Below are 7,095 nucleotides of genomic sequence, written 5' to 3' on the forward strand. Positions count from 1 at the left end.
CATTCTGTTATTTTTAAAGGGTGTAATCCCTCCAAAGGTGTATTGGCCCTGGGGTCTTTGAACCAGTCTAGACCAGAATTAACTGGGAGCCATCATTTTCATTATAGCATGTTATAATTATGTTTGCTTATTTCACACTGTTTAATATACTCCATCCTGTTAAACTACATCACAAGGCCTTCAGCACCTGTTGCTTATTTCTGCCAGACTGAAAGTATTCCTTTCTCTTTATTATTTGTATGCAAGGATAAGATGAACTTGCCAAGAGTTGTCATTCTTGTACACACCTGCCAAGTGTCAGATATTTTAATAGTTGAAATGCTTATAGCATATACTGGGTTGCTGCAGCTACCAACTTCCAATGCCCAGTACTTCACAAGCGGTTAAATCTAGTCAGAATGACAGATTCATCCCTTGATATATGCATATGTGACTGTATGCCCTTGGGTATCACCATGTTTACATAACATATCCCTGGGTTACCTTAGCGGATAAAATGTTTTATGGTAATTTACTATCTTACATCTTCAACTTTTAAAACTCAATGATAAATCTCAATACTTACTAATTTGTTGGCAGTTGTTTTCATGAAAGATGACATCAAATTATGCCTCAAAAAATAACATCGAGTTTATAGCTACAAGATAGAAAACTTTTTCCTGTTTTGTTAAGTTCCTTACTTTCCCTTCCTAAGGATGCCTGATACATTTCCCACACTTCTGTTAGGTCTTCAATCCAGATAAAAGTGAATATTGTTAAGCTACAATATTCAGAGTTGAGATAAACTTAGAAAAATGGGGTGAAACTACCCTGCTGCTGGGGCTTGGCCAACTGACTAAGATTCTGGGGACACTAGCCTATTCTCATGTAAGGTATATCAATCAACATCCTAAAGATGGGTTTTCTCTTGGATGTAATTGAAGAATGGTGCTTAGCATAAAGGTGTCTGTCCTTGAATCCTACTGAGGTAACCAGAAGGATAAAGATAGAAAAGAATATGTCCCCTTTTGATGATTTTTTCAACTCTATTCTACTGATCTTGCCAGATCTCATCAGAGGTGTGGAATGGAGTTTAAGAAGAATAGAGAGTTTTCTAGATGGCTGACCTGAGACTAACACCGAGAAAGACAGAGCAATGGAGATATATTTCTGCTTTCAGTAATTTACCACATTCCCAAGAACAAGTTAAACCTTTCTAATTTAGTTGAACTGGGGATCCTGTGAATATAGCAGTATGTTTGTCTTTTCCTATCTAGGTGGCACCACGTTAACTGGCCCCTCTTCTTTGACAAATATCAAAATTCCATCTAAAATTATCCTGCAAGCCACAGTCAAAGTGACCTCTACAGCAGTCTTGTTTCAGGAGTACCCTGCTTCAGGTGACCTCAGGAAACAGGACAATTACTTTTCCTTTGGAAACTGCAGCCACGCATTCCTAAATATGCCTTTCACTCTTTCCCCCCTCTCCCTCTCCCTTGCTCTCATGTGTGCAAACACCATTCAGAGCCCAAGCCGCTTGACAATTACAGAATGAATTACATATCTTAAGACTTTTATGATTAGAAGATAGAGGGATTTAATTCATTAACTGCAAGCTTTCATGAACCAAGTGGTCAAGAGTCTTCTTAGGGTGGCACCAGAATGGAACTAGGGGATCTTTCTCAAAGGAAGGATTGCTAATGATGTTATTCTTAATAAGTAAGTCTACTAACCTCCATACTGACAATTCGTTTAGCTGTCTGGAATGGGAGGTTTTGCTGTAGGGCTATAGCTAACTGCATTTTCCTCATCCTGAGTTATTTATGGTACCTCAGTAACTAAACCTACTTGGATCTGATTCACTCACAAACAGGATTTGCTCAGAGGTTCTTGGTACATCTAATTTTAACTTTTTACCTGATGCCCCTGAGACATAAAACCAGGATTGGGATACCCTTGAAGACACAAAGCAACTTCAGGTATACTCAGGATAAGCTCATTTTACCCAGCAAAGGAACAAATAAGTTCCTAGGGGCTACAAGTCTACTACCTCACTGGTAGTATTACTGGATCATTACCTAGGAAAACACTAGAAAAAGGTCAGAGCTAGTGGCTTTCAGCAGACTCAAAAAAAAAAAAAAAAAAAAAAAAAAAAAACCATAGGAGACAGAACTCTTTCTTTTAGAGCCTATGCCGCTAATCAAAGAATTCCAAAGAGAATTCTATGCACAGTCACTATTAAAATTTAAAAGGAGATTAGAGACCCATTTCCAGCCAGAATAATTTGAAAGCTCTGACATGTACCATTATATTGTTTGATGAACATTTCCAGAAGAATAAAATGTCTGTTTTGACCTTTGCAGTGTAAGTAACATATGTCGAAAAGAAGGACAGAAGGCTTATTTTTATGCAGATAGCAGAAAGCTTCTCTCCTTGTTAAGAAAGTATGGCAGGCTGATTCTTTCTTTTTCCTTTGTAATTTGAAAGTCCTCCCAGATAAACCTTTGCGATATACAACTTGGTTTTGACATCCTGGCTTTATGCCTCTTACTGTTTATAAGTCATGTAAGGAAGTCATCTATCTTGACCAATATGGCTCAGACATATTTTCCATGTTAATTACACATGTTTGGACTGACGCTGTAGTGATACAATTTCATTTGTTTAAAACAACAGAATGGATGGCTCTTTAACTCAACAAATGTAGGTAAAAATTCTTCCCAGAGTAAATGTAACAAGTCTGGAAATTATAAAGGCACAGGCGCTAGTGGCTGAAACCCCAGAGACTAAGAAGCTGATATTCTGCAAGGATCCTTAGTTAGATTAAAAGCATATTGGAAAAGTGCAACGTAATTATCAAAAAATATATAATTATAATAATATATGTGTTAGACACTCCAACAAGATTGGTGTCCTAAAAATAATCACCAGTTTAAAAGGAAGCAGAGGCATTTTTACTTTGACCCAATGGAAATGTTCAGATTTTGGCTGTGTTTTTAAGCAGGACATCAACATTTTTTTACACTTAACAGAACACCAGCAGTTAACCCCGTAATGGCCAACTGCTAGTTATTATCCTACATTTGGTCCACAGCTGCATGGCTCTGCTCACTTTATTGTCGTTTCAGCCCTCAATCCATTAGCTGCCTGGTGACCGCTTGCATGCAGAGGGGCCTTTGGTTAACTAAATCCCCATCAGGATCACAGCTGTTGTAAAATATGCGGTGACAAAAATATCCATGTGCAATGCATTGTAGATAAATCTGTAAGCCAATTTAAGCAAAACTTGAAAAACAAATGAGAGGCCTAGCTGAATTCTCTGGCTTCTGAACATTATAAACTACATTTCCTTTATTTTAAGGAATATCCTTTGTAAAATTTCAGCATTCCCTCCTCCTGCTCTGGATGTATGGGGCTAAATTTCAAAGTGATAGGCTCAGTTCAAGAAAGTATTTCTTTGCACCTTCCATCACTCAGCAGCAAGAAAATGAATGTCATATCCAATAATTCAAACAAATTCCTGATTTTGGTACAGTATTAATGTTAGCAATGGGTATCTTTTCACCACGTGCCTCGACTTAAACCCTATACTGTTGTCTCAGTTTCTCTCAGCCAAGAGGCTCAGCTCAATGGTTATGTATGTGCAAATATATCATACCACAACTCTTTGCAACAGCCATAGCTGCCAGGTTGGGTTCATCTCACAGACTGCTTTGATAATGCCCTGTAAGTAATTTTCCTTGGTATTATAATGGTCAACCCTACATCCAGTTATGACACTGGAAGATTATGCTGATTATGCTCCTACTTGCTAGGAGATATTTATAAGCAGCAAGAAGATAAGGAATTAAGCAACTATACCAAAAGGAAATAGTGAAGAGTTACTTTTCTCTATTGTATCATTGAATACCCCTCCTTTGTCACTTTGTCAAGACCCAAAATCAAGTAGCAGTTGTGATCGAAAACTTCCTCAGATCTAACCAAAATTGACTCCATTGAAAGGGGAGTTATTCCTGTTTCTAACTTACCTCAAACTTGGTTTGTCCGTGCCTATGTTGATTGATTTGAATTCCTACTCCAGATTCTAAACTGTTGAGATGTTTCTTTACAGTCAGTGACCTAGATTTTTCTCCCTTCATTAACTCATTCAAATGTGTCTTAAGCATTTACTGTGCACCAGACACTAGGTATAAAATATTCAGTCACAGTCCCTGCATGCAAGGAAGCTGAGGTTCAGAGGCATATAATCTCCCAAATGTAAGGGAAGAAAGATGTGGTTTTTTTCTCTCTCTCTTTTCCTCCCACTCATCCTCTAGCCCTATGTTGCCATGAATTACACATGTGAGAGAAAAACTATCATGAGCTCTTTCTAGCAGTTTTACCAACTTGGTTAGATATGTATATCACCAGTACGATGATGACTTATTGACTTCTTAATGTTCATTGAGAAAAAAAAATTTAAGATGGAGATGTTTATTAGATATCCAAATCAAAATAGCAAATAAGCAATTGACAATTCTAGAGTTCAGGAGAAAGAAGCTGGATATAAGTTTGGATCTTCAGCACAGATGATACTTAAAGCCATGAAAAGAAGGTGGGTTTCAACAGGGGAATGAGTGTAGAGACGTCTAAGAACAAGTCCCTGGGAAAAAGAGTCAGAACTAAAGCAAGAGACAGAGTAGCAAGGTAGCACATCCCTGCAGAACAAAGCCAACAAAAGCGGTTCAAGAAGAACTAGTCAACCCTGTCCAACAGGACTGAAAGTCAAGTAGGAAGAAGACTGGACCTCTCAATATGGTCATCATTGCTGACCTTGACATGTGGTTTCAGTGGAGTGGCAAGCTTGACTGGAGTGTTTGAACAGTAAAAACTGGAAAAGCTCATATAGAAAACTCTTATGAGGAATCGCACTATAAAAAGGAATAGTAATTAGAGACAGACATGGTCTACAAGCAACCCATCGTGAGTCTCATAAATGTGATTTTTTTAAAGGGCATCTAATGCTCTCATACTATATCAGAACAAGCAAGGAAATCCCATTAATGTTCTCTTTCAACTCTTTATATCTATTAGAAATTATTTTGCAGCCAAAGACTTTCAGCTAACAGAGCAGTTAGCTCTTAAAGAGCTAGTGTGAAGTCCCTATAGGTATTACACATATCATTAAGCCCACCAAGGAGGAAATATGCTTGATAACTTGCCCAAGGCTGCACCAGTCCAGGGTGCTTTAGAGAAGAGGCAAACTGTGGACTTACTAGTCTGATGCTGTTTTTCCAACCGGATGTTGGGCGATATCACAAGTGATCATCTTCCTGCTAAGATAAATACGAAAAATATTTTTCTGAGTATGCATGCAAATATGTATGTGATACATGTGCTGATTTAATTTCCAAGTGAAATTCTGCAGAACATCTAGGTCAAAGTGTACTCTGCATCATCAAAAATGTTGAACCGAGAGGAAGGGAGGAATGCATGACAAAGTCTTTACTTTTAAATGATTTTCAGTACACCAAGTAATAACATGTAACAAGTTCTTGAATTCTATCATCTAATAATTTTGATTAAGAGAAACTAAAAGCAGCCCAAACAATTATGCTAATATTCGTTGTTCTACCCCTTAGCCAGAAAGGACCATTTTAAGGCCAGCTGCTGCTTCATACAAATTACAAATAACTATTTATTACTTTTTCATAGATAAAGCCTCTGACCTTCAAGAAAGCTTTAGGGAAAAAAATATCTGATCTCTTTCTTTCTTTAATCAAAGAAATTATTTTAATTATATCTAAGAAAGAAAAAGTATCGATATATATGTTGCTTGAGCTAAAAGGCACAGGAAAACAGACAATGTATACACATTAAATTATTAAGAAATATGAGGTAAAAAGAGAAAATCTTTGGATAAGCTCTATGTTTGTACAGAGAAGCTAGATTTGCTATTCTCCAAAAAGTGAAGGGACCTACACTATAATATACAGAAATAATTTAATGCCTTTTCACAAGAATGTAACTCAAGTTTTGCTGAGGCTTTGTATTCCTTGAAGGCATATAAAATCCCAATCTGCTTGCAGAGCTGCTTCTTCCTCTCCTATCCATTGGTGCAGTAGTTTTCATGAATTTCTGCCCGGTTGTCACAGACCAAGACCAAGAAGTTATCCAGGACTTCATCCCTGTTCTGCTGGAAGTAGATCTGGAGGATGGTCATCTTCTCCTGGGTCTCCTTCTCCCCTCTAGTGCTACAGCTGCCATGGGATCCCAGAGCCCAGCTTCCTTGGCCTTGAACTCCTCTCTTTGCCAACAGTATTGTTCAATTTCAGCCTGAGATTCTTCTTCTTCTTCTTTTTTTAATATTTTATTTATTCATGAGAGACACACACAGAGAGAGGCAGAGACACAGGCAGAGGGAGAAGCAGGCTCCATGCAGGAAGCCCGACGTGGGACTCGATCCCGGGTCTCCAGGATCACGCCCTGGACCGAAGGCAGCGCTTAACCGCTGAGCCACCCGGGCTGCCCCTGAGCTGCTTCTTTGACCTGCTTCAGCCTCCAGTTCTTTAGCTTGCGGGCCTTGAACACCTCCCCGGCCTGCTTCCAAGCCAGCAGCGGCAGCTGGATGCCCTGCAACTGGTTGGCCATGGAGTCAGCGACTCTAAGGCAGAAGAAAGCTGAGTAAAAAAATTTTAAATAAAAATTATCAAGTAGATATCTAGAGTATAATCAATGTATGACACACATGATATTAAAAAAAAAGACATAGTATAAATTATACCTTTTATCTTCCAGGAATTTACAATTAAGTCAGGAAAACAAGATTATGAGATAAATTAAAAAGCAGAATACAATGAATTGCAGTATGTATGTGCACATACATTTACATAATGAGGTGAAAAAGAATTATGAGTTTTAGGTATAAGACAGTTTAGTTTAGAATTGTCAATGAAGACTGAATTAGTTTAGAACCTCATCATCTCACATGATATGGCTCTACTTTAAGATGTTTTTCAGAAGGGTCTCCTTCCATCCAGAAGATAAAACATGGAAGGGTTATGTGAAATCCAGAGGTAGAGTGTAAATGCACTCTGCTACATGGAGCCAGTAAACTTCTAACATATTTGATCAAGA

At 38.1% G+C, this 7,095-nt stretch overlaps 1 pseudogene; it reads right to left on the minus strand.

Moving 5' to 3' along the window:
• Window positions 1-6,064: 6,064 nt before the first annotated feature.
• LOC112915870 (V-type proton ATPase subunit G 1-like) lies at window positions 6,065-6,609 on the minus strand (annotated as a pseudogene).
• Between the last annotated feature and the right edge of the window lie 486 nt (window positions 6,610-7,095).

The sequence above is a fragment of the Vulpes vulpes genome, chromosome 7 (assembly GCF_048418805.1).
Source record: "Vulpes vulpes isolate BD-2025 chromosome 7, VulVul3, whole genome shotgun sequence".
Taxonomy (NCBI): Eukaryota; Metazoa; Chordata; class Mammalia; order Carnivora; family Canidae; genus Vulpes; species Vulpes vulpes.